The following is a 22,500-nucleotide window of genomic DNA, read 5'->3' as shown; positions in this document are numbered from 1 at the left end:
GAAAAAAATTAAATGTAAAATGTAATAGAAAAGAATGTTATGGCTGTATAAAATTACCTATTGCACCTGGTATTCCCAGGTGGATTCCCATCCAAGTACTAACCATGCCCAACACTGCATAGCTTCCAAGATCAGACAACATTGGCCATGTCCAGTGTGGTTTGGCTAGAGGTGCTGAAAAGTATTAACTTTAGACCTCTTTTACTTCTTAACTCAAGTAAATTCATTGATAAGTTGAAAAAATTAAATGTAAAATGTAATAGAAAAGAATGTTATGGCTGCATAAAATTACCTACAGCACCTGGTATTCCCAGGTGGTCTCCCATCCAAGTACTAACCAGGAGCAACACTGCATAACTTCGAAGATCAGATGAGATTGGGCATGTCCAGTGTGGTTTGTCTGTAGGTGCTCAAAAACATTAACTTTAGACCTCTATTACTTCTTAACTCAAGTAAATTCATTGATAAGTTGAAAAAATTAAATGTAAAATGTAATAGAAAAGAATGTTATGGCAGTATAAAATGATGTACAGCACCTGGTATTCCCAGGTGTTCTCCCATCCAAGTACTTACCAGGCCCAACACGGCATAGCATCCAAGATCAGACGAGATTGGGCATGTCCAGTGTGGTTCGGCTGTAGGCCCTCAATAACATTAACTTTAGACCTCTTTTACTTCTTTACTCAAGTAAATTCATTGATAATTTGAAAAAATTAAATGTAAAATGTAATAGATAAGACTGTTATGGCAGTATAATATTACCTACAGCACCTAGTATTCCTAGGTGGTCTCCCATCCAAGTACTAACCAGACCCAACACTGCATAGCTTCCAAGGTCAGACGAGATTGGACATGTCCAGTGTGGTTTGGCTGTAGGTGCTCAAAAACATTAACTTTAGACCACTTTTACTTCATAACTCAAGTAAATTCATTGATAAGTTGAAAAAATTAAATGTAAAATGTAATAGAAAAGAATGTTATGGCTGCATAAAATTACCTACAGCACCTGGTATTCCCAGGTGGTCTCCCATCCAAGTACTAACCAGGCCCAACACTGCATAACTTCCAAGATCAGATGAGATTGGGCATGTCCAGTGTGGTTTGTCTGTAGGTGCTCAAAAACATTAACTTTAGACCTCTATTACTTCTTAACTCAAGTAAATTCATTGATAAGTTGAAAAAATTAAATGTAAAATGTAATAGAAAAGACTGTTATGGCAGTATAAAATTACCTACAGCACCTGGAATTCCTAGGTGGTCTCCCATCAAAGTACTAACCAGGTCCAACACTGCATAGCTTCCAAGATCAGACGAGATTGGGCATGTTCAGTGTGGTTTGGCTGTAGGTGCTCAAAAACATTAACTTTAGACCTCTTTTACTTCTTAACTCAAGTAAATTCATTGATAAGTTGAAAAAATTAAATGTAAAATGTAATAGAAAAGAATGTTATGGCTGCATAAAATTACCTACAGCACTTGGTTTTCCTAGGTGGTCTCCCATCTAAGTACTAAACAGGCCTAACACTGCATAGCTTCCAAGATCAGACGAGATTGGGAATGTCCAGTGTGGTTTGGCTGTAGGCGCTCAAAAACATTAACTTTAGACCTCTATTACTTCTTAACTCAAGTAAATTCATTGACAAGTTGAAAAAATTAAATTTAAAATGTAATAGAAAAGAATGTTATGGCAGTATAAAATTACCTACAGCACCTGGTATTCCCACGTGGTCTCCCATCCAAGTACTAACCAGGCCCAACACTGCATAGCTTCCAAGTTCAGACGAGATTGGGCATGTCCAGTGTGGTTTGGCTGTAGGTGCTCAAAAATATTAACTTTAGACCTCTTTTACTTCTTAACTCAAGTAAATTCAATGATAAGTTGAAAAATGAAATGTAAAATGTAATAGAAAAGAATGTTATGGCAGTATAAAATTACCTATTGCACCTGGTATTCCCAGGTGGTCTCCCATACAAGTACTAACCAGGCCCAACACTGCATAGCTTCCAAGATCAGACGAGGTTGGGAATGTCCAGAGTGGTTTGGCTGTAGGTGCTCAAACACATTAACTTTAAACCTCTTTTACTTCTTAACTCAAGTAAATTCATTGATCAGTTGAAAAAATTAAATGTAAAATGTAATAGAAAAGAATGTTATGGCAGTATAAAATTACCTACAGCTCCTGGTATTCAAAGGTGGTCTCCCATCCAAGTACTATCAAGGCCCAACACTGCATAGCTTCCAAGAACAGACAACATTGGCCTTGTCCAGTGTGGTTTGGCTATAGGTGCTAAAAAATATTAACTTTAGACCTCTTTTACTTCTTAACTCAAGTAAATTCATTGCTAAGTTGAAAAAATGTAATGTAAAATGTAACAGAAAAGAATGTTATGGCTATATAAAATTACCTACAGCACCTGGTATTCCCAGGTGGTCTCCCATCCAAGTACTAACCAGGCCCAACACTGCATAGCTTCCAAGATCAGACGAGATTGGGCATGTCCAGTGTGGTTTGGCTGTACGTGATAAAAGCGTTAACTTTAGACCTCTATTACTTCTTAACTCAAGTAAATTCATTGATAAGTTGAAAAAATTAAATGTAAAATGTAATAGAAAAGACTGTTATGGCAGTATAAAATTACATACAGCACCTGGGATTCCTAGGTGGACTCCCATCCAAGTACTAACCAGGTCCAACACTGCACAGCTTCAAAGATCAGACGAGATTGGGCATGTCCAGTGTGGTTTGGCTGTAGGTGCTCAAAAACATTAACTTTAGACCTCTTTTACTTCTTAACTCAAGTAAATTCAATGATAAGTTGAAAAAATTAAATGTAAAATGTAATAGAAAAGAATGTTATGGCTGCATAAAATTACCTACAGCACCTGGTATTCCCAGGTGGTCTCCCATCCAAGTACTAACCAGGCCCAACAGTGCATAACTTCCAAAATCAGATGAGATTGGGAATGTCCAGTGTGGTTTGTCTGTAGGTGCTCAAAAACATTAACTTTAGACCTCTATTACTTCTTAACTCAAGTAAATTCATTGATAAGTTGAAAAAATTAAATGTAAAATGTAATAGAAAAGAATGTTATGGCAGTATAAAATGATGTACAGCACCTGGTATTCCCAGGTGTTCTCCCATCCAAGTACTTACCAGGCCCAACACGGCATAGCTTCCAAGATCAGACGAGATTGGGCATGTCCAGTGTGGTTTGACTGTAGGTGCTCAAAAACATTAACTTTAGACATCTTTTACTTCTTAACTCAAGTAAATTCATTGATAAGTTGAAAAAATTAAATTAAAATTTAATAGAAAAGAATGTTATAGCAGTATAAAATTACCTACAGCACCTGGTATTCCCAGGTGGTCTCCCATTCAAGTACTAACCAGGCCCAAAACTGCATAGCTTCCAAGATCAGACGAGATTGGGCATGTCCAGTGTGGTTTGGCTGTAGGCGCTCAAAATTATTAACTTTAGACCTCTTTTACTTCTTAACTCTTGTAAATTCATTGAGAAGTTGAAAAAATGTAATGTAAAATGTAATAGAAAAGAATGTTATGGCTATATAAAATTACCTACAGCACCTGGTATTCCCAGGTGGTCTCCAGTCCAAGTACTAACCAGGCCCAACACTGCATAGCTTCCAAGATCAGACGAAATTGGGCATGTCCAGTGTGGTTTGGCTGTAGGTGCTCAAAAGCATTAACTTTAGACCTCTATTCCTTCTTAACTCAAGTAAATTCATTGATAAGTTGAAAAAATTACATGTAAAAAGTAATAGAAAAGACTGTTATGGCAGTATAAAATTACCTACAGCTCCTGGTATTCCCAGGTGGTCTCCCATCCAAGTACTAACCAGGCCCAACACTGCATAGCTTCCAAGATCAGATGAGATTGGGCATGTCCACTGTGGTTTGGCTGTAGGTGCTCAAAAACATTAACTTTAGACCTCTTTTACTTCTTAACTCAAGTAAATTCATTGATAAGTTGAAAAAATTAAATGTAAAATGTAATAGAAAAGAATATTTTGGCTGTATAAAATTACCTACAGCACCTGGTATTCCCAGGTGGTCTCCCACCCAAGTACTAACCAGGCCCAACACTGCATAGCTTCCAAGATCAGACGAGATTGGGCATGTCCAGTGTGGTTTGGCTGTTGGTGCTCAAAAACATTAACTTTAGACCTCGATTACTTCTTAACTCAAGTAAATTCATTGATAAGTTGAAAAAATTAAATGTAAAATGGAATAGAAAAGACTGTTATGGCAGTATAAAATTACCTATTGCACCTTAGTATTCCCAGGTGGTCTCTCATCCAAGTACTAACCAGGCCCAACACTGCATAGCTTCCAAGATCAGATGAGTTTGGGCATGTCCAGTGTGGTTTGTCTGTAGGTGCTGAAAAACATTAACTTTAGACCTCTATTACTTCTTAACTCAAGTAAATTCATTGATAAGTAGAAAAAATTAAATGTAAAATGTAATAGAAAAGAATGTTATGGCAGTATAAAATGATGTACAGCACCTGGTATTCCCAGGTGTTCTCCCATCCAAGTACTTACCAGGCCTAACACGGCATAGCGTCCAAGATCAGACGAGATTGGGCATGTCCAGTGTGGTTTGGCTGTAGGCCCTCAAAAACATTAACTTTAGACCTCTTTTACTTCTTTACTCAAGTAAATTCATTGATAAGTGGAAAAAAATTAAATGTAAAATGTAATAGAAAAGAATGTTATGGCTGTATAAAATTACCTATTGCACCTGGTATTCCCAGGTGGATTCCCATCCAAGTACTAACCATGCCCAACACTGCATAGCTTCCAAGATCAGACAACATTGGCCATGTCCAGTGTGGTTTGGCTATAGGTGCTGAAAAGTATTAACTTTAGACCTCTTTTACTTCTTAACTCAAGTAAATTCATTGCTAAGTTGAAAAAATGTAATGTAAAATGTAACAGAAAAGAATGTTATGGCTAGATAAAATTACCTACAGCATCTGGTATTCCCAGGTGGTCTCCCATCCAAGTACTAACCAGGTCCAACACTGCATAGCTTCCAAGATCAGATGAGATTGGGCATGTCCAGTGTGGTTTGGCTGTACGTGGTAAAAGCATTAACTTTAGACCTCTATTACTTCTTAACTCAAGTAAATTCATTGATAAGTTGAAAAAATTAAATGTAAAATGTAATAGAAAAGACTGTTATGGCAGTATAAAATTACCTACAGCACCTGGGATTCCTAGGTGGACTCCCATCCAAGTACTAACCAGGTCCAACACTGCATAGTTTCAAAGATCAGACAAGATTGGGCATGTCCAGTGTGGTTTGGCTGTAGGTGCTCAAAAACATTAACTTTAGACCTCTTTTACTTCTTAACTCAAGTAAATTCATTGATAAGTTGAAAAAATTAAATGTAAAATGTAATAGAAAAGAATGTTATGGCTGCATAAAATTACCTACAGCACCTGGTATTCCCAGGTGGTCTCCCATCCAAGTACTAACCAGGCCCAACACTGCATAACTTCCAAGATCAGATGAGATTGGGCATGTCCAGTGTGGTTTGTCTGTAGGTGCTCAAAAACATTAACTTTAGACCTCTATTACTTCTTAACTCAAGTAAATTCATTGATAAGTTGAAAAAATTAAATGTAAAATGTAATAGAAAAGAATGTTATGGCAGTATAAAATGATGTACAGCACCTGGTATTCCCAGGTGTTCTCCCATCCAAGTACTTACCAGGCCCAACACGGCATAGCTTCCAAGATCAGACGAGATTGGGCATGTCCAGTGTGGTTTGACTGTAGGTGCTCAAAAACATTAACTTTAGACATCTTTTACTTCTTAACTCAAGTAAATTCATTGATAAGTTGAAAAAATTAAATTAAAATTTAATAGAAAAGAATGTTATGGCAGTATAAAATTACCTACAGCACCTGGTATTCCCAGGTGGTCTCCCATTCAAGTACTAACCAGGCCCAAAACTGCATAGCTTCCAAGATCAGACGAGATTGGGCATGTCCAGTGTGGTTTGGCTGTAGGCGCTCAAAATCATTAACTTTGGACCTCTTTTACTTCTTAACTCTTGTAAATTCATTGAGAAGTTGAAAAAATGTAATGTAAAATGTAATAGAAAAGAATGTTATGGCTATATAAAATTACCTACAGCACCTGGTATTCCCAGTTGGTCTCCAGTCCAAGTACTAACCAGGCCCAACACTGCATAGCTTCCAAGATCAGACGAAATTGGGCATGTCCAGTGTGGTTTGGCTGTAGGTGCTCAAAAGCATTAACTTTAGACCTCTATTCCTTCTTAACTCAAGTAAATTCATTGATAAGTTGAAAAAATTAAATGTAAAAAGTAATAGAAAAGACTGTTATGGCAGTATAAAATTACCTACAGCTCCTGGTATTCCCAGGTGGTCTCCCATCCAAGTACTAACCAGGCCCAACACTGCATAGCTTCCAAGATCAGATGAGATTGGGCATGTCCACTGTGGTTTGGCTGTAGGTGCTCAAAAACATTAACTTTAGACCTCTTTTACTTCTTAACTCAAGTAAATTCATTGATAAGTTGAAAAAATTAAATGTAAAATGTAATAGAAAAGAATATTTTGGCTGTATAAAATTACCTACAGCTCCTGGTATTCCCAGGTGGTCTCCCACCCAAGTACTAACCAGGCCCAACACTGCATAGCTTCCAAGATCAGACGAGATTGGGCATGTCCAGTGTGGTTTGGCTGTTGGTGCTCAAAAATATTAACTTTAGACCTCTATTACTTCTTAACTCAAGTAAATTCATTGATAAGTTGAAAAAATTAAATGTAAAATGGAATAGAAAAGACTGTTATGGCAGTATAAAATTACCTATTGCACCTTAGTATTCCCAGGTGGTCTCTCATCCAAGTACTAACCAGGCCCAACACTGCATAGCTTCCAAGATCAGATGAGTTTGGGCATGTCCAGTGTGGTTTGTCTGTAGGTGCTGAAAAACATTAACTTTAGACCTCTATTACTTCTTAACTCAAGTAAATTCATTGATAAGTAGAAAAAATTAAATGTAAAATGTAATAGAAAAGAATGTTATGGCAGTATAAAATGATGTACAGCACCTGGTATTCCCAGGTGTTCTCCCATCCAAGTACTTACCAGGCCTAACACGGCATAGCGTCCAAGATCAGACGAGATTGGGCATGTCCAGTGTGGTTTGGCTGTAGGCCCTCAAAAACATTAACTTTAGAACTCTTTTACTTCTTTACTCAAGTAAATTCATTGATAAGTGGAAAAAAATTAAATGTAAAATGTAATAGAAAAGAATGTTATGGCTGTATAAAATTACCTATTGCACCTGGTATTCCCAGGTGGATTCCCATCCAAGTACTAACCATGCCCAACACTGCATAGCTTCCAAGATCAGACAACATTGGCCATGTCCAGTGTGGTTTGGCTATAGGTGCTGAAAAGTATTAACTTTAGACCTCTTTTACTTCTTAACTCAAGTAAATTCATTGCTAAGTTGAAAAAATGTAATGTAAAATGTAACAGAAAAGAATGTTATGGCTAGATAAAATTACCTACAGCATCTGGTATTCCCAGGTGGTCTCCCATCCAAGTACTAACCAGGTCCAACACTGCATAGCTTCCAAGATCAGACGAGATTGGGCATGTCCAGTGTGGTTTGGCTGTACGTGATAAAAGCATTAACTTTAGACCTCTATTACTTCTTAACTCAAGTAAATTCATTGATAAGTTGAAAAAATTAAATGTAAAATGTAATAGAAAAGACTGTTATGGCAGTATAAAATTACCTACAGCACCTGGGATTCCTAGGTGGACTCCCATCCAAGTACTAACCAGGTCCAACACTGCATAGTTTCAAAGATCAGACAAGATTGGGCATGTCCAGTGTGGTTTGGCTGTAGGTGCTCAAAAACATTAACTTTAGACCTCTTTTACTTCTTAACTCAAGTAAATTCATTGATAAGTTGAAAAAATTAAATGTAAAATGTAATAGAAAAGAATGTTATGGCTGCATAAAATTACCTACAGCACCTGGTATTCCCAGGTGGTCTCCCATCCAAGTACTAACCAGGCCCAACACTGCATAACTTCCAAGATCAGATGAGATTGGGCATGTCCAGAGTGGTTTGTCTGTAGGTGCTCAAAAACATTAACTTTAGACCTCTATTACTTCTTAACTCAAGTAAATTCATTGATAAGTTGAAAAAATTAAATGTAAAATGTAATAGAAAAGAATGTTATGGCAGTATAAAATGATGTACAGCACCTGGTATTCCCAGGTGTTCTCCCATCCAAGTACTTACCAGGCCCAACACGGCATAGCTTCCAAGATCAGATGAGATTGGGCATGTCCAGTGTGGTTTGACTGTAGGTGCTCAAAAACATTAACTTTAGACATCTTTTACTTCTTAACTCAAGTAAATTCATTGATAAGTTGAAAAAATTAAATTAAAATTTAATAGAAAAGAATGTTATGGCAGTATAAAATTACCTACAGCACCTGGTATTCCCAGGTGGTCTCCCATTCAAGTACTAACCAGGCCCAAAACTGCATAGCTTCGAAGATCAGACGAGATTGGGCATGTCCAGTGTGGTTTGGCTGTAGGCGCTCAAAATCATTAACTTTAGACCTCTTTTACTTCTTAACTCTCGTAAATTCATTGAGAAGTTGAAAAAATGTAATGTAAAATGTAATAGAAAAGAATGTTATGGCTATATAAAATTACCTACAGCACCTGGTATTCCCAGGTGGTCTCCAGTCCAAGTACTAACCAGGCCCAACACTGCATAGCTTCCAAGATCAGACGAAATTGGGCATGTCCAGTGTGGTTTGGCTGTAGGTGCTCAAAAGCATTAACTTTAGACCTCTATTCCTTCTTAACTCAAGTAAATTCATTGAGAAGTTGAAAAAATTAAATGTAAAATGGAATAGAAAAGACTGTTATGGCAGTATAAAATTACCTATTGCACCTTAGTATTCCAAGGTGGTCTCTCATCCAAGTACTAACCAGGCCCAACACTGCATAGCTTCCAAGATCAGACGAGATTGGGCATGTCCAGTGTGGTTTGGCTGTTGGTGCTCAAAAACATTAACTTTAGACCTCTATTACTTCTTAACTCAAGTAAATTCATTGATAAGTTGAAAAAATTAAATGTAAAATGGAATAGAAAAGACTGTTATGGCAGTATAAAATTACCTATTGCACCTTAGTATTCCAAGGTGGTCTCTCATCCAAGTACTAACCAGGCCCAACACTGCATAGCTTCCAAGATCAGATGAGTTTGGGCATGTCCAGTGTGGTTTGTCTGTAGGTGCTGAAAAACATTAACTTTAGACCTCTATTACTTCTTAACTCAAGTAAATTCATTGATAAGTTGAAAAATTAAATGTAAAATGGAATAGAAAAGACTGTTATGGCAGTATAAAATTACCTATTGCACCTTAGTATTCCCAGGTGGTCTCTCATCCAAGTACTAACCAGGCCCAACACTGCATAGCTTCCAAGATCAGATGAGTTTGGGCATGTCCAGTGTGGTTTGTCTGTAGGTGCTGAAAAACATTAACTTTAGACCTCTATTACTTCTTAACTCAAGTAAATTCATTGATAAGTAGAAAAAATTAAATGTAAAATGTAATAGAAAAGAATGTTATGGCAGTATAAAATGATGTACAGCACCTGGTATTCCCAGGTGTTCTCCCATCCAAGTACTTACCAGGCCTAACACGGCATAGCGTCCAAGATCAGACGAGATTGGGCATGTCCAGTGTGGTTTGGCTGTAGGCCCTCAAAAACATTAACTTTAGAACTCTTTTACTTCTTTACTCAAGTAAATTCATTGATAAGTGGAAAAAAATTAAATGTAAAATGTAATAGAAAAGAATGTTATGGCTGTATAAAATTACCTATTGCACCTGGTATTCCCAGGTGGATTCCCATCCAAGTACTAACCATGCCCAACACTGCATAGCTTCCAAGATCAGACAACATTGGCCATGTCCAGTGTGGTTTGGCTATAGGTGCTGAAAAGTATTAACTTTAGACCTCTTTTACTTCTTAACTCAAGTAAATTCATTGCTAAGTTGAAAAAATGTAATGTAAAATGTAACAGAAAAGAATGTTATGGCTAGATAAAATTACCTACAGCATCTGGTATTCCCAGGTGGTCTCCCATCCAAGTACTAGCCAGGTCCAACACTGCATAGCTTCCAAGATCAGACGAGATTGGGCATGTCCAGTGTGGTTTGGCTGTACGTGATAAAAGCATTAACTTTAGACCTCTATTACTTCTTAACTCAAGTAAATTCATTGATAAGTTGAAAAAATTAAATGTAAAATGTAATAGAAAAGACTGTTATGGCAGTATAAAATTACCTACAGCACCTGGGATTCCTAGGTGGACTCCCATCCAAGTACTAACCAGGTCCAACACTGCATAGTTTCAAAGATCAGACAAGATTGGGCATGTCCAGTGTGGTTTGGCTGTAGGTGCTCAAAAACATTAACTTTAGACCTCTTTTACTTCTTAACTCAAGTAAATTCATTGATAAGTTGAAAAAATTAAATGTAAAATGTAATAGAAAAGAATGTTATGGCTGCATAAAATTACCTACAGCACCTGGTATTCCCAGGTGGTCTCCCATCCAAGTACTAACCAGGCCCAACACTGCATAACTTCCAAGATCAGATGAGATTGGGCATGTCCAGAGTGGTTTGTCTGTAGGTGCTCAAAAACATTAACTTTAGACCTCTATTACTTCTTAACTCAAGTAAATTCATTGATAAGTTGAAAAAATTAAATGTAAAATGTAATAGAAAAGAATGTTATGGCAGTATAAAATGATGTACAGCACCTGGTATTCCCAGGTGTTCTCCCATCCAAGTACTTACCAGGCCCAACACGGCATAGCTTCCAAGATCAGACGAGATTGGGCATGTCCAGTGTGGTTTGACTGTAGGTGCTCAAAAACATTAACTTTAGACATCTTTTACTTCTTAACTCAAGTAAATTCATTGATAAGTTGAAAAAATTAAATTAAAATTTAATAGAAAAGAATGTTATGGCAGTATAAAATTACCTACAGCACCTGGTATTCCCAGGTGGTCTCCCATTCAAGTACTAACCAGGCCCAAAACTGCATAGCTTCGAAGATCAGACGAGATTGGGCATGTCCAGTGTGGTTTGGCTGTAGGCGCTCAAAATCATTAACTTTAGACCTCTTTTACTTCTTAACTCTCGTAAATTCATTGAGAAGTTGAAAAAATGTAATGTAAAATGTAATAGAAAAGAATGTTATGGCTATATAAAATTACCTACAGCACCTGGTATTCCCAGGTGGTCTCCAGTCCAAGTACTAACCAGGCCCAACACTGCATAGCTTCCAAGATCAGACGAAATTGGTCATGTCCAGTGTGGTTTGGCTGTAGGTGCTCAAAAGCATTAACTTTAGACCTCTATTCCTTCTTAACTCAAGTAAATTCACTGATAAGTTGAAAAAATTAAATGTAAAAAGTAATAGAAAAGACTGTTATGGCAGTATAAAATTACCTACAGCTCCTGGTATTCCCAGGTGGTCTCCCATCCAAGTACTAACCAGGCCCAACACTGCATAGCTTCCAAGATCAGATGAGATTGGGCATGTCCACTGTGGTTAGGCTGCAGGTGCTCAAAAACATTAACTTTAGACCTCTATTACTTCTTAACTCAAGAAAATTCATTGATAAGTTGAAAAAACTAAATGTAAAATGTAATAGAAAAGACTGTTATGGCAGTATAAAATTACCTACAGCACCTGGTATTCCCAGGTGGTCTCCCATCCAAGTATTAACCAGGCAAAACACTGCATAGCTTCCAAGATCAGACGAGATTGGGCATGTCCAGTGTGGTTTGGCTGTAGGTGCTCAAAAACATTAACTTTAGACCTCTTTTACTTCTTAACTCAAGTAAATTCATTGATAAGTTGAAAAAATTAAATGTAAAATGTAATAGAAAAGAATATTTTGGCTGTATAAAATTACCTACAGCACCTGGTATTCCCAGGTGGTCTCCCACCCAAGTACTAACCAGGCCCAACACTGCATAGCTTCCAAGATCAGACGAGATTGGGCATGTCCAGTGTGGTTTGGCTGTTGGTGCTCAAAAACATTAACTTTAGACCTCTATTACTTCTTAACTCAAGTAAATTCATTGATAAGTTGAAAAAATTAAATGTAAAATGGAATAGAAAAGACTGTTATGGCAGTATAAAATTACCTATTGCACCTTAGTATTCCAAGGTGGTCTCTCATCCAAGTACTAACCAGGCCCAACACTGCATAGCTTCCAAGATCAGATGAGTTTGGGCATGTCCAGTGTGGTTTGTCTGTAGGTGCTGAAAAACATTAACTTTAGACCTCTATTACTTCTTAACTCAAGTAAATTCATTGATAAGTAGAAAAAATTAAATGTAAAATGTAATAGAAAAGAATGTTATGGCTGTATAAAATTACCTATTGCACCTGGTATTCCCATCCAAGTACTAACCATGCCCAACACTGCATAGCTTCCAATATCAGACAACATTGGCCATGTCCAGTGTGGTTTGGCTATAGGTGCTGAAAAGTATTAACTTTAGACCTCTTTTACTTCTTAACTCAAGTAAATTCATTGCTAAGTTGAAAAAATGTAATGTAAAATGTAACAGAAAAGAATGTTATGGCTATATAAAATTACCTACAGCATCTGGTATTCCCAGGTGGTCTCCCATCCAAGTACTAACCAGGTCCAACACTGCATAGCTTCAAAGATCAGACGAGATTGGGCATGTCCAGTGTGGTTTGGCTGTTGGTGCTCAAAAACATTAACTTTAGACCTCTTTTACTTCTTAACTCAAGTAAATTCATTGATAAGTTGAAAAAATTAAATGTAAAATGTAATAGAAAAGAATGTTATGGCTGCATAAAATTACCTACAACACCTGGTATTCCCAGGTGGTCTCCCATCCAAGTACTAACCAGGCCCAACACTGCATAACTTCCAAGAGCAGATGAGATTGGGCATGTCCAGTGTGGTTTCTCTGTAGGTGCTCAAAAACATTAACTTTAGACCTCTATTACTTCTTAACTCAAGTAAATTCATTGATAAGTTGAAAAAATTAAATGTAAAATGTAATAGAAAAGAATGTTATGGCAGTATAAAATGATGTACAGCACCTGGTATTCCCAGGTGTTCTCCCATCCAAGTACTTACGAGGCCCAACACGGCATAGCATCCAAGATCAGACGAGATTGGGCATGTCCAGTGTGGTTTGGCTGTAGGGCCTCAATAACATTAACTTTAGACCTCTTTTACTTCTTTACTCAAGTAAATTCATTGATAATTTGAAAAAATTAAATGTAAAATGTAATAGATAAGACTGTTATGGCAGTATAATATTACCTACAGCACCTAGTATTCCTAGGTGGTCTCCCATCCAAGTACTAACCAGACCCAACACTGCATAGTTTCCAAGATCAGACGAGATTGGATATGTCCAGTGTGGTTTGGCTGTAGGTGCTCAAAAACATTAACTTTAGACCACTTTTACTTCTTAACTCAAGTAAATTAATTGATAAGTTGAAAAAATTAAATGTAAAATGTAATAGAAAAGAATGTTATGGCTGCATAAAATTACCTACAGCACCTGGTATTCCCAGGTGTTCTCCCATCCAAGTACTTACCAGGCCCAACACGGCATAGCATCCAAGATCAGACGAGATTGGGCATGTCCAGTGTGGTTTGGCTGTAGGCCCTCAATAACATTAACTTTAGACCTCTTTTACTTCTTTACTCAAGTAAATTCATTGATAATTTGAAAAATTTAATGTAAAATGTAATAGATAAGACTGTTATGGCACTATAATATTACCTACAGCAACTAGTATTCCTAGGGGGTCTCCCATCCAAGTACTAACCAGACCCAACACTGCATAGCTTCCAAGATCAGATGAGATTGGGCATGTCCAGTGTGGTTTGGCTGTAGGTGGTCAAAAATATTAACTTCAGACATCTTTTACTTCTTAACTCAAGTAAATTCATTGATAAGTTGAAAAAATGTAATGTAAAATGTAATAGAAAAGAATGTTATGGCAGTATAAAATTACCTACAGCTCCTAGTAGTCCCAGGTGGTCTCCCATCCAAGTACTAACCAGGCCCAACACTGCATAGTTTCCAAGATCAGACGAGATTGGGCATGTCCACTGTGGTTTGGCTGTAGGTGCTCAAAAGCATTAAATTTAGACCGCTTTTACTTCTTAACACAAGTAAATTCATTGATAAGTTGAAAAAATTAAATGTAACATGTAATAGAAAAGAATGTTATGGCAGTATAAAATTACCTACAGCACCTGGGATTCCTAGGTAGTCTCCCACCCAAGTACTAACCAGTCCCAACACTGCATAGCTTCCAAGATCAGACGAGATTGGGCATGTCCAGTGTGGTTTGAATGTAGGTGCTCAAAAACATTAACTTTAGACCTCTATTACTTCTTAACTCAAGGAAATTCATTGATAAGTTGAAAAAATTAAATGTAAAATGTAATAGAACAGAATGTTATGGCAGTATAAAATTACCTACTGCACCTGATTTTCCCAGGTGGTCTCCCATCCAAGTATTGACCAGGCCCAACACTGCATAGCTACCAAGATAAGACGAGATTGGGCATGTCCATTATGGATTGGCTGTAGGTGCTCAAAAGTATTAACTTTAGACCTCTCTTACTTCTTAACTCAAGGAAATTCATTGATAAGTTGAAAAAATTAAATGTAAAATGTAATAGAAAAGAATGATATTGCAGTATAAAATTACTTACAGCACCTGGTATCCCCAGGTCGTCTCCCATCCAAGTACTAACCAGGCCCAACACTGCATAGCTTCCAAGATCAGATGAGATTGGGCATGTCCAGTGTGGTTTGGCTGTAGGTGCTCAAAAATATTAACTTTAGACCTCTTTTACTTCTTAACTCAAGTAAATTCAATGATAAGTTGAAAAATTAAATGTAAAATGTAATAGAAAAGAATGTTTTGGCAGTATAAAATTACCTACAGCTCCTGGTATTCCCAGGTGGTCTCACATCCAAGTACTAACCAGGCCCAACACTGCATAGTTTCCAAGATCAGACGAGATTGGGCATGTCCACTGTGGTTGGGCTGTAGGTGCTCAAAAACATTAACTTTAGACCTCTATTACTTCTTAAATCAAGTAAATTCATTGATAAGTTGAAAAAATTAAATGTAAAATGTAATAGAAAAGAATGTTATGGCAGTATAAAATTACCTACAGCACCTGGTATTCCCAGGTGGTCTCCCGTCCAGGTACTAACCAGGCCCAACACTGCATAGCTTCCAAGATCAGACGAGATTGGGCATGTCCAGTGTGGTTTGTCTGTACGTGCTCAAAAACATTAACTTTAGACCTCTTTTACTTCTTAACTCAAGTAAATTAATAGATAAGTTGAAAAAATGAAATGTAAAATGTAATAGAAAAGAATGTTTTGGCTGTCTAAAATTACCTATAGCACCTGGTATTCCCAGGTGGTCTCCCATCCAAGTACAAACCAGGCCCAACACTGCATAGCTTCCAAGATCAGACGAGATTGGGCATGTCCACTGTGGTTTGGCTGTAGGTGCTCAAAAGTATTAAATTTAGACCGCTATTACGTCTTAGCACAAGTAAATTCATTGATAAGTTGAAAAAATTAAAATGTAAACTGTAATAGAAAAGAATGTTATGGCAGTATAAAATTACCTACAGCACCTGGGTTTCCTAGGTAGTCTCCCATCCAATTACTAACCAGTCCCAACACTGCATAGCTTCCAAGATCAGATGAGATTGGGCATGTCCAGTATGGTTTGGCTGTAGGTGCTCAAAAACATTAACTTTAGACCTCTATTACTTCTTAACTCAAGTAAATTCATTGATAAGTAGAAAAAATTAAATGTAAAATGTAATAGAAAAGAATGTTATGGCTGCATAAAATTACCTACAGCACCTGGTATTCCCAGGTGGTTTCCCATCCAAGTACTAACCAGGCCCAACACTGCATAGCTTCCAAGATCAGACGAGATTGGGCATGTCCAGTGTGGTTTGGCTGTAGGTGCTCAAAAACATTAACTTTAGACCTCTATTACTTCATAACTCAAGTAAATTCATTGACAAGTTGAAAAAATTAAATTTAAAATGTAATAGAAAAGAATGTTATGGCAGTATAAAATCACAAACAGCACCTGGTATTCCCAGGTGGTCTCCCATCCAAGTACTAACCAGGCCCATCACTGCATAGCTTCCAAGATCAGACGAGATTGGATATGTCCAGTGTGGTTTGGCTGTAGGTGCTCAAAAACATTAACTTTAGACCACTTTTACTTCTTAACTCAAGTAAATTAATTGATAAGTTGAAAAAATTAAATGTAAAATGTAATAGAAAAGAATGTTATGGCTGCATAAAATTACCTACAGCACCTGGTATTCCCAGGTGTTCTCCCATCCAAGTACTTACCAGGCCCAACACGGCATAGCATCCAAGATCAGACGAGATTGGGCATGTCCAGTGTGGTTTGGCTGTAGGCCCTCAATAACATTAACTTCAGACATCTTTTACTTCTTAACTCAAGTAAATTCATTGATAAGTTGAAAAAATGTAATGTAAAATGTAATAGAAAAGAATGTTATGGCAGTATAAAATTACCTACAGCTCCTGGTAGTCCCAGGTGGTCTCCCATCCAAGTACTAACCAGGCCCAACACTGCATAGTTTCCAAGATCAGACGAGATTGGGCATGTCCACTGTGGTTTGGCTGTAGGTGCTCAAAAGCATTAAATTTAGACCGCTTTTACTTCTTAACACAAGTAAATTCATTGATAAGTTGAAAAAATTAAATGTAACATGTAATAGAAAAGAATGTTATGGCAGTATAAAATTACCTACAGCACCTGGGATTCCTAGGTAGTCTCCCACCCAAGTACTAACCAGTCCCAACACTGCATAGCTTCCAAGATCAGATGAGATTGGGCATGTCCAGTGTGGTTTGAATGTAGGTGCTCAAAAACATTAACTTTAGACCTCTATTACTTCTTAACTCAAGGAAATTCATTGATAAGTTGAAAAAATTAAATGTAAAATGTAATAGAACAGAATGTTATGGCAGTATAAAATTACCTACTGCACCTGATTTTCCCAGGTGGTCTCCCATCCAAGTATTGACCAGGCCCAACACTGCATAGCTACCAAGATAAGACGAGATTGGGCATGTCCATTGTGGATTGGCTGTAGGTGCTCAAAAGTATTAACTTTAGACCTCTCTTACTTCTTAACTCAAGGAAATTCATTGATAAGTTGAAAAAATTAAATGTAAAATGTAATAGAAAAGAATGATATTGCAGTATAAAATTACTTACAGCACCTGGTATCCCCAGGTCGTCTCCCATCCAAGTACTAACCAGGCCCAACACTGCATAGCTTCCAAGATCAGATGAGATTGGGCATGTCCAGTGTGGTTTGGCTGTAGGTGCTCAAAAATATTAACTTTAGACCTCTTTTACTTCTTAACTCAAGTAAATTCAATGATAAGTTGAAAAATTAAATGTAAAATGTAATAGAAAAGAATGTTTTGGCAGCATAAAATTACCTACAGCTCCTGGTATTCCCAGGTGGTCTCACATCCAAGTACTAACCAGGCCCAACACTGCATAGTTTGCAAGATCAGACGAGATTGGGCATGTCCACTGTGGTTGGGCTGTAGGTGCTCAAAAACATTAACTTTAGACCTCTATTACTTCTTAACTCAAGTAAATTCATTGATAAGTTGAAAAAATTAAATGTAAAATGTAATAGAAAAGAATGTTATGGCAGTATAAAATTACCTACAGCACCTGGTATTCCCAGGTGGTCTCCCGTCCAGGTACTAACCAGGCCCAACACTGCATAGCTTCCAAGATCAGACGAGATTGGGCATGTCCAGTGTGGTTTGTCTGTACGTGCTCAAAAACATTAACTTTAGACCTCTTTTACTTCTTAACTCAAGTAAATTAATAGATAAGTTGAAAAAATGAAATGTAAAATGTAATAGAAAAGAATGTTTTGGCTGTCTAAAATTACCTATAGCACCTGGTATTCCCAGGTGGTCTCCCATCCAAGTACAAACCAGGCCCAACACTGCATAGCTTCCAAGATCAGACGAGATTGGGCATGTCCACTGTGGTTTGGCTGTAGGTGCTCAAAAGTATTAAATTTAGACCGCTATTACGTCTTAACACAAGTAAATTCATTGATAAGTTGAAAAAATTAAAATGTAAACTGTAATAGAAAAGAATGTTATGGCAGTATAAAATTACCTACAGCACCTGGGTTTCCTAGGTAGTCTCCCATCCAAATACTAACCAGTCCCAACAATGCATAGCTTCCAAGATCAGATGAGATTGGGCATGTCCAGTATGGTTTGGCTGTAGGTGCTCAAAAACATTAACTTTAGACCTCTATTACTTCTTAACTCAAGTAAATTCATTGATAAGTAGAAAAAATTAAATGTAAAATGTAATAGAAAAGACTGTTATGGCAGTATAAAATTACCTACAGCACCTGGTATTCCTAGGTGTTCTCCCATCCAAGTACTAACCAGGTCCAACACTGCATAGCTTCCAAGATCAGACAAAATTGGGCATGTTCAGTGTGGTTTGGCTGTAGGTGCTCAAAAACATTAACTTTAGACCTCTTTTACTTCTTAACTCAAGTAAATTCCTTGATAAGTTGAAAAAATTAAATGTAAAATGTAATAGAAAAGAATGTTATGGCTGCATAAAATTACCTACAGCACCTGGTATTCCCAGGTGGTTTCCCATCCAAGTACTAACCAGGCCCAACACTGCATAGCTTCCAAGATCAGACGAGATTGGGCATGTCCAGTGTGGTTTGGCTGTAGGTGTTCAAAAACATTAACTTTAGACCTCTATTACTTCATAACTCAAGTAAATTCATTGACAAGTTGAAAAAATTAAATTTAAAATGTAATAGAAAAGAATGTTATGGCAGTATAAAATCACAAACAGCACCTGGTATTCCCAGGTGGTCTCCCATCCAAGTACTAACCAGGCCCATCACTGCATAGCTTCCAAGTTCAGACGAGATTGGGCATGTCCAGTGTGGTTTGGCTGTAGGTGCTCAAAAACATTAACTTTAGACCTCTTTTACTTCTTAACTCAAGTAAATTCAATGATAAATTGAAAAATGAAATGTAAAATGTAATAGAAAAGAATGTTATGGCAGTATAAAATTACCTACAGCACCTGGTATTCCAAGGTGGTCTCCCATCCAAGTACTAACCAGGCCCAACACTGCATAGCTTCCAAGATCAGACGAGGTTGGGCATGTCCAGTGTGGTTTGGCTGTAGGTACTCAAAATCATTACCTTTAGACATCTATTACTTCTTAACTCAAGTAAATTCATTGATAAGTTGAAAAAATTAAATGTAAAATGTAATAGAAAAGAATGTTATGGCAGTATAAAATTACCTACAGCACCTGGTATTCCCAGGTGGTCTCCCATTCAAGTACTAACCAGGCCCAAAACTGCATAGCTTCCAAGATCAGATGAGATTGGGCATGTCCAGTGTGGTTTGGCTGTAGTCACTCAAAAACATTAACTTTAGACCTCTTTTACTTCTTAACTCAAGTAAATTCATTGATAAGTTGAAAAAATGTAATGTAAAATGTAATAGAAAAGAATGTTATGGCAGTATAAAATTAACTACAGCTCTTGGTAGTCCCAGGTGGTCTCCCATCCAAGTACTAACCAGGCCCAACTCTGCATAGCTTCCAAGATCAGACGAGATTGAGCATGTCCACTGTGGTTTGGCTGTAGGTGCTCAAAAGCATTAAATTTAAGACCGCTTTTACTTCTTAACACAAGTAAATTCATTGCTAAGTTGAAAAAATGTAATAGAAAAGAAAGTTATAGCTATATAAAATTACCTACAGCACCTGGTATTCCCAGGTGGTCTCCCATCCAAGTACTAACCAGAACCAACACTGCATAGCTTCCAAGATCAGACGAGATTGGGCATGTCCAGTGTGGTTTGGCTGTAGGTGATAAAAGCCTTAACTTTAGACCTCTATTTCTTCTTAACTCAAGTAAATTCATTGATAAGTTGAAAAAATTAAATGTAAAATGTAATAGAATAGACTGTTATGGCAGTATAAAATTACCTACAGCACCTCGTATTCCCAGGTGGATTCCCATCCAAGTACTAACCATGCCCAACACTGCATAGCTTCCAAGATCAGACAACATTGGCCATGTCCAGTGTGGTTTGGCTATAGGTGCTGAAAAATATTAACTTTAGACCTCTTTTACTACTTAACTCAAGAAAATTCATTGCTAAGTTGAAAAAATGTAATGTAAAATGTAATAGAAAAGAATGTTATGGCAGTATAAAACTACCTACAGCTCCTGGTATTCCCAGGTGGTCTCCCATCCAAGTACTAACCAGGCCCAACACTGCATAGCTTCCAAGATCAGACGAGATTGGGCATGTCCACTGTGGTTTGGTTGTAGGTGCTCAAATGCCTTAAATTTAGACCGCTATTACTTCTTAACACAAGTAAATTCATTGATAAGTTGAAAAAATTAAATGTAAAATGTAATAGAAAAGAATGTTATGGCAGTATAAAATTACCTACAGCACCTGGGATTCCTAGGTTGTCTCCCATCCAAGTACTAACCAGTCCCAACACTGCATAGCTTCCAAGTTCAGACGAGATTGGGCATGTCCAGTGTGGTTTGGCTGTAGGTGCTCAAAAACATTAACTTTAGACCTCTTTTACTTCTTAACTCAAGTAAATTCAATGATAAATTGAAAAATGAAATGTAAAATGTAATAGAAAAGAATGTTATGGCAGTATAAAATTACCTACAGCACCTGGTATTCCAAGGTGGTCTCCCATCCAAGTACTAACCAGGCCCAACACTGCATAGCTTCCAAGATCAGACAAGGTTGGGCATGTCCAGTGTGGTTTGGCTGTAGGTACTCAAAATCATTACCTTTAGACCTCTATTACTTCTTAACTCAAGTAAATTCATTGATAAGTTTAAAAAATTAAATGTAAAATGTAATAGAAAAGAATGTTATGGCAGTATAAAATTACCTACAGCACCTGGTATTCCCAGGTGGTCTCCCATTCAAGTACTAACCAGGCCCAAAACTGCATAGCTTCCAAGATCAGACGAGATTGGGCATGTCCAGTGTGGTTTGGCTGTAGTCACTCAAAAACATTAACTTTAGACCTCTTTTACTTCTTAACTCAAGTAAATTCATTGATAAGTTGAAAAAATGTAATGTAAAATGTAATAGAAAAGAATGTTATGGCAGTATAAAATTAACTACAGCTCTTGGTAGTCCCAGGTGGTCTCCCATCCAAGTACTAACCAGGCCCAACTCTGCATAGCTTCCAAGATCAGACGAGATTGGGCATGTCCACTGTGGTTTGGCTGTAGGTGCTCAAAAGCATTAAATTTAAGACCGCTTTTACTTCTTAACACAAGTAAATTCATTGCTAAGTTGAAAAAATGTAATAGAAAAGAATGTTATAGATATATAAAATTACCTACAGCACCTGGTATTCCCAGGTGGTTTCCCATCCAAGTACTAACCAGAACCAACACTGCATAGCTTCCAAGATCAGACGAGATTGGGCATGTCCAGTGTGGTTTGGCTGTAGGTGATAAAAGCCTTAACTTTAGACCTCTATTACTTCTTAACTCAAGTAAATTCATTGATAAGTTGAAAAAATTAAATGTAAAATGTAATAGAAAAGACTGTTATGGCAGTATAAAATTACCTACAGCACCTGGTATTCCCAGGTGGATTCCCATCCAAGTACTAACCATGCCCAACACTGCATAGCTTCCAAGATCAGACAACATTGGCCATGTCCAGTGTGGTTTGGCTATAGGTGCTGAAAAATATTAACTTTAGACCTCTTTTACTTCTTAACTCAAGTAAATTCATTGCTAAGTTGAAAAAATGTAATGTAAAATGTAATAGAAAAGAATGTTATGGCAGTATAAAACTACCTACAGCTCCTGGTATTCCCAGGTGGTCTCCCATCCAAGTACTAACCAGGCCCAACACTGCATAGCTTCCAAGATCAGACGAGATTGGGCATGTCCACTGTGGTTTGGTTGTAGGTGCTCAAATGCCTTAAATTTAGACCGCTATTACTTCTTAACACAAGTAAATTCATTGATAAGTTGAAAAAATTAAATGTAAAATGTAATAGAAAAGAATGTTATGGCAGTATAAAATCACCTACAGCACCTGGGATTCCTAGGTAGTCTCCCATCCAAGTACTAACCAGTCCCAACACTGCATAGCTTCCAAGATCAGATGAGATTGGGCATGTCCAGTGTGGTTTGGCTGTAGGTGCTCAAAAACATTAACTTTAGACCTCTATTACTTCTTAACTC

General features: G+C 37.3%; 5 non-coding genes and 69 pseudogenes across 5 annotated transcripts; all 74 read right to left on the bottom strand.

Annotated features, from left to right (window-relative positions):
• Positions 1–289: 289 nt before the first annotated feature.
• Positions 290–408, bottom strand: LOC148499639 (5S ribosomal RNA; annotated as a pseudogene).
• Positions 409–759: 351 nt separating this feature from the next.
• Positions 760–878, bottom strand: LOC148499638 (5S ribosomal RNA; annotated as a pseudogene).
• A 116-nt stretch (positions 879–994) lies between these two features.
• Positions 995–1,113, bottom strand: LOC148499637 (5S ribosomal RNA). Its single transcript, XR_015870846.1, has one exon. It is a non-coding gene; the product is annotated as a 5S ribosomal RNA (ribosomal RNA).
• A 116-nt stretch (positions 1,114–1,229) lies between these two features.
• LOC148499636 (5S ribosomal RNA) lies at positions 1,230–1,348 on the bottom strand (annotated as a pseudogene).
• Positions 1,349–1,464: 116 nt separating this feature from the next.
• On the bottom strand, positions 1,465–1,583 carry LOC148499635 (5S ribosomal RNA; annotated as a pseudogene).
• Positions 1,584–1,699: 116 nt separating this feature from the next.
• LOC148499634 (5S ribosomal RNA) lies at positions 1,700–1,818 on the bottom strand. Its single transcript, XR_015871531.1, has one exon. It is a non-coding gene; the product is annotated as a 5S ribosomal RNA (ribosomal RNA).
• A 115-nt stretch (positions 1,819–1,933) lies between these two features.
• Positions 1,934–2,052, bottom strand: LOC148499633 (5S ribosomal RNA; annotated as a pseudogene).
• A 351-nt stretch (positions 2,053–2,403) lies between these two features.
• Positions 2,404–2,522, bottom strand: LOC148499632 (5S ribosomal RNA; annotated as a pseudogene).
• A 115-nt stretch (positions 2,523–2,637) lies between these two features.
• On the bottom strand, positions 2,638–2,756 carry LOC148499631 (5S ribosomal RNA; annotated as a pseudogene).
• A 116-nt stretch (positions 2,757–2,872) lies between these two features.
• LOC148499630 (5S ribosomal RNA) lies at positions 2,873–2,991 on the bottom strand (annotated as a pseudogene).
• Positions 2,992–3,107: 116 nt separating this feature from the next.
• LOC148499629 (5S ribosomal RNA) lies at positions 3,108–3,226 on the bottom strand (annotated as a pseudogene).
• A 115-nt stretch (positions 3,227–3,341) lies between these two features.
• Positions 3,342–3,460, bottom strand: LOC148499628 (5S ribosomal RNA; annotated as a pseudogene).
• Positions 3,461–3,576: 116 nt separating this feature from the next.
• On the bottom strand, positions 3,577–3,695 carry LOC148499627 (5S ribosomal RNA; annotated as a pseudogene).
• A 116-nt stretch (positions 3,696–3,811) lies between these two features.
• Positions 3,812–3,930, bottom strand: LOC148499626 (5S ribosomal RNA; annotated as a pseudogene).
• Positions 3,931–4,046: 116 nt separating this feature from the next.
• LOC148499625 (5S ribosomal RNA) lies at positions 4,047–4,165 on the bottom strand (annotated as a pseudogene).
• Positions 4,166–4,988: 823 nt separating this feature from the next.
• On the bottom strand, positions 4,989–5,107 carry LOC148499624 (5S ribosomal RNA; annotated as a pseudogene).
• Positions 5,108–5,222: 115 nt separating this feature from the next.
• On the bottom strand, positions 5,223–5,341 carry LOC148499623 (5S ribosomal RNA; annotated as a pseudogene).
• A 116-nt stretch (positions 5,342–5,457) lies between these two features.
• Positions 5,458–5,576, bottom strand: LOC148499622 (5S ribosomal RNA). Its single transcript, XR_015870844.1, has one exon. It is a non-coding gene; the product is annotated as a 5S ribosomal RNA (ribosomal RNA).
• A 116-nt stretch (positions 5,577–5,692) lies between these two features.
• Positions 5,693–5,811, bottom strand: LOC148499621 (5S ribosomal RNA; annotated as a pseudogene).
• A 115-nt stretch (positions 5,812–5,926) lies between these two features.
• LOC148499620 (5S ribosomal RNA) lies at positions 5,927–6,045 on the bottom strand (annotated as a pseudogene).
• A 116-nt stretch (positions 6,046–6,161) lies between these two features.
• Positions 6,162–6,280, bottom strand: LOC148499619 (5S ribosomal RNA; annotated as a pseudogene).
• A 116-nt stretch (positions 6,281–6,396) lies between these two features.
• LOC148499618 (5S ribosomal RNA) lies at positions 6,397–6,515 on the bottom strand (annotated as a pseudogene).
• A 116-nt stretch (positions 6,516–6,631) lies between these two features.
• On the bottom strand, positions 6,632–6,750 carry LOC148499617 (5S ribosomal RNA; annotated as a pseudogene).
• Positions 6,751–7,573: 823 nt separating this feature from the next.
• LOC148499616 (5S ribosomal RNA) lies at positions 7,574–7,692 on the bottom strand (annotated as a pseudogene).
• A 115-nt stretch (positions 7,693–7,807) lies between these two features.
• On the bottom strand, positions 7,808–7,926 carry LOC148499615 (5S ribosomal RNA; annotated as a pseudogene).
• A 116-nt stretch (positions 7,927–8,042) lies between these two features.
• On the bottom strand, positions 8,043–8,161 carry LOC148499614 (5S ribosomal RNA; annotated as a pseudogene).
• Positions 8,162–8,277: 116 nt separating this feature from the next.
• On the bottom strand, positions 8,278–8,396 carry LOC148499613 (5S ribosomal RNA; annotated as a pseudogene).
• A 115-nt stretch (positions 8,397–8,511) lies between these two features.
• Positions 8,512–8,630, bottom strand: LOC148499612 (5S ribosomal RNA; annotated as a pseudogene).
• A 116-nt stretch (positions 8,631–8,746) lies between these two features.
• Positions 8,747–8,865, bottom strand: LOC148499611 (5S ribosomal RNA; annotated as a pseudogene).
• A 1,294-nt stretch (positions 8,866–10,159) lies between these two features.
• Positions 10,160–10,278, bottom strand: LOC148499610 (5S ribosomal RNA; annotated as a pseudogene).
• Positions 10,279–10,393: 115 nt separating this feature from the next.
• Positions 10,394–10,512, bottom strand: LOC148499609 (5S ribosomal RNA; annotated as a pseudogene).
• A 116-nt stretch (positions 10,513–10,628) lies between these two features.
• On the bottom strand, positions 10,629–10,747 carry LOC148499608 (5S ribosomal RNA; annotated as a pseudogene).
• A 116-nt stretch (positions 10,748–10,863) lies between these two features.
• Positions 10,864–10,982, bottom strand: LOC148499607 (5S ribosomal RNA; annotated as a pseudogene).
• A 115-nt stretch (positions 10,983–11,097) lies between these two features.
• LOC148499606 (5S ribosomal RNA) lies at positions 11,098–11,216 on the bottom strand (annotated as a pseudogene).
• A 116-nt stretch (positions 11,217–11,332) lies between these two features.
• Positions 11,333–11,451, bottom strand: LOC148499605 (5S ribosomal RNA; annotated as a pseudogene).
• Positions 11,452–11,567: 116 nt separating this feature from the next.
• LOC148499604 (5S ribosomal RNA) lies at positions 11,568–11,686 on the bottom strand (annotated as a pseudogene).
• Positions 11,687–11,802: 116 nt separating this feature from the next.
• LOC148499603 (5S ribosomal RNA) lies at positions 11,803–11,921 on the bottom strand (annotated as a pseudogene).
• A 116-nt stretch (positions 11,922–12,037) lies between these two features.
• On the bottom strand, positions 12,038–12,156 carry LOC148499602 (5S ribosomal RNA; annotated as a pseudogene).
• Positions 12,157–12,731: 575 nt separating this feature from the next.
• Positions 12,732–12,850, bottom strand: LOC148499601 (5S ribosomal RNA; annotated as a pseudogene).
• A 116-nt stretch (positions 12,851–12,966) lies between these two features.
• LOC148499600 (5S ribosomal RNA) lies at positions 12,967–13,085 on the bottom strand (annotated as a pseudogene).
• Positions 13,086–13,436: 351 nt separating this feature from the next.
• Positions 13,437–13,555, bottom strand: LOC148499599 (5S ribosomal RNA; annotated as a pseudogene).
• A 116-nt stretch (positions 13,556–13,671) lies between these two features.
• LOC148499598 (5S ribosomal RNA) lies at positions 13,672–13,790 on the bottom strand (annotated as a pseudogene).
• Positions 13,791–13,905: 115 nt separating this feature from the next.
• LOC148499597 (5S ribosomal RNA) lies at positions 13,906–14,024 on the bottom strand (annotated as a pseudogene).
• Positions 14,025–14,140: 116 nt separating this feature from the next.
• On the bottom strand, positions 14,141–14,259 carry LOC148499596 (5S ribosomal RNA; annotated as a pseudogene).
• Positions 14,260–14,375: 116 nt separating this feature from the next.
• LOC148499595 (5S ribosomal RNA) lies at positions 14,376–14,494 on the bottom strand (annotated as a pseudogene).
• Positions 14,495–14,845: 351 nt separating this feature from the next.
• Positions 14,846–14,964, bottom strand: LOC148499594 (5S ribosomal RNA; annotated as a pseudogene).
• Positions 14,965–15,079: 115 nt separating this feature from the next.
• Positions 15,080–15,198, bottom strand: LOC148499593 (5S ribosomal RNA; annotated as a pseudogene).
• A 116-nt stretch (positions 15,199–15,314) lies between these two features.
• LOC148499592 (5S ribosomal RNA) lies at positions 15,315–15,433 on the bottom strand (annotated as a pseudogene).
• Positions 15,434–15,549: 116 nt separating this feature from the next.
• LOC148499591 (5S ribosomal RNA) lies at positions 15,550–15,668 on the bottom strand (annotated as a pseudogene).
• Positions 15,669–15,785: 117 nt separating this feature from the next.
• LOC148499590 (5S ribosomal RNA) lies at positions 15,786–15,904 on the bottom strand (annotated as a pseudogene).
• A 116-nt stretch (positions 15,905–16,020) lies between these two features.
• Positions 16,021–16,139, bottom strand: LOC148499589 (5S ribosomal RNA). The gene has a single exon (XR_015871033.1). It is a non-coding gene; the product is annotated as a 5S ribosomal RNA (ribosomal RNA).
• Positions 16,140–16,255: 116 nt separating this feature from the next.
• LOC148499588 (5S ribosomal RNA) lies at positions 16,256–16,374 on the bottom strand (annotated as a pseudogene).
• Positions 16,375–16,490: 116 nt separating this feature from the next.
• On the bottom strand, positions 16,491–16,609 carry LOC148499587 (5S ribosomal RNA; annotated as a pseudogene).
• A 116-nt stretch (positions 16,610–16,725) lies between these two features.
• LOC148499586 (5S ribosomal RNA) lies at positions 16,726–16,844 on the bottom strand (annotated as a pseudogene).
• A 116-nt stretch (positions 16,845–16,960) lies between these two features.
• Positions 16,961–17,079, bottom strand: LOC148499585 (5S ribosomal RNA; annotated as a pseudogene).
• A 351-nt stretch (positions 17,080–17,430) lies between these two features.
• On the bottom strand, positions 17,431–17,549 carry LOC148499584 (5S ribosomal RNA; annotated as a pseudogene).
• Positions 17,550–17,664: 115 nt separating this feature from the next.
• On the bottom strand, positions 17,665–17,783 carry LOC148499583 (5S ribosomal RNA; annotated as a pseudogene).
• A 116-nt stretch (positions 17,784–17,899) lies between these two features.
• Positions 17,900–18,018, bottom strand: LOC148499582 (5S ribosomal RNA; annotated as a pseudogene).
• Positions 18,019–18,134: 116 nt separating this feature from the next.
• On the bottom strand, positions 18,135–18,253 carry LOC148499581 (5S ribosomal RNA; annotated as a pseudogene).
• Positions 18,254–18,370: 117 nt separating this feature from the next.
• Positions 18,371–18,489, bottom strand: LOC148499580 (5S ribosomal RNA; annotated as a pseudogene).
• Positions 18,490–18,605: 116 nt separating this feature from the next.
• On the bottom strand, positions 18,606–18,724 carry LOC148499579 (5S ribosomal RNA; annotated as a pseudogene).
• Positions 18,725–18,840: 116 nt separating this feature from the next.
• LOC148499578 (5S ribosomal RNA) lies at positions 18,841–18,959 on the bottom strand. Its single transcript, XR_015871031.1, has one exon. It is a non-coding gene; the product is annotated as a 5S ribosomal RNA (ribosomal RNA).
• Positions 18,960–19,075: 116 nt separating this feature from the next.
• LOC148499577 (5S ribosomal RNA) lies at positions 19,076–19,194 on the bottom strand (annotated as a pseudogene).
• A 115-nt stretch (positions 19,195–19,309) lies between these two features.
• LOC148499576 (5S ribosomal RNA) lies at positions 19,310–19,428 on the bottom strand (annotated as a pseudogene).
• A 116-nt stretch (positions 19,429–19,544) lies between these two features.
• Positions 19,545–19,663, bottom strand: LOC148499575 (5S ribosomal RNA; annotated as a pseudogene).
• A 340-nt stretch (positions 19,664–20,003) lies between these two features.
• Positions 20,004–20,122, bottom strand: LOC148499574 (5S ribosomal RNA; annotated as a pseudogene).
• Positions 20,123–20,472: 350 nt separating this feature from the next.
• Positions 20,473–20,591, bottom strand: LOC148499573 (5S ribosomal RNA; annotated as a pseudogene).
• Positions 20,592–20,707: 116 nt separating this feature from the next.
• Positions 20,708–20,826, bottom strand: LOC148499572 (5S ribosomal RNA; annotated as a pseudogene).
• Positions 20,827–20,941: 115 nt separating this feature from the next.
• On the bottom strand, positions 20,942–21,060 carry LOC148499571 (5S ribosomal RNA; annotated as a pseudogene).
• A 116-nt stretch (positions 21,061–21,176) lies between these two features.
• Positions 21,177–21,295, bottom strand: LOC148499570 (5S ribosomal RNA; annotated as a pseudogene).
• A 116-nt stretch (positions 21,296–21,411) lies between these two features.
• On the bottom strand, positions 21,412–21,530 carry LOC148499569 (5S ribosomal RNA; annotated as a pseudogene).
• A 105-nt stretch (positions 21,531–21,635) lies between these two features.
• On the bottom strand, positions 21,636–21,754 carry LOC148499568 (5S ribosomal RNA; annotated as a pseudogene).
• Positions 21,755–22,104: 350 nt separating this feature from the next.
• LOC148499567 (5S ribosomal RNA) lies at positions 22,105–22,223 on the bottom strand (annotated as a pseudogene).
• A 116-nt stretch (positions 22,224–22,339) lies between these two features.
• Positions 22,340–22,458, bottom strand: LOC148499566 (5S ribosomal RNA; annotated as a pseudogene).
• Positions 22,459–22,500: the final 42 nt, after the last annotated feature.

This window comes from Taudactylus pleione, unplaced genomic scaffold, assembly GCF_031769625.1.
Source record: "Taudactylus pleione unplaced genomic scaffold, aTauple2 ptg000550l, whole genome shotgun sequence".
In the NCBI taxonomy this organism is placed as follows: Eukaryota; Metazoa; Chordata; class Amphibia; order Anura; family Myobatrachidae; genus Taudactylus; species Taudactylus pleione.
The sequence above is the reverse complement of the archived record's forward strand: the minus strand, read 5'-3'. Positions and strand labels throughout refer to the sequence as shown.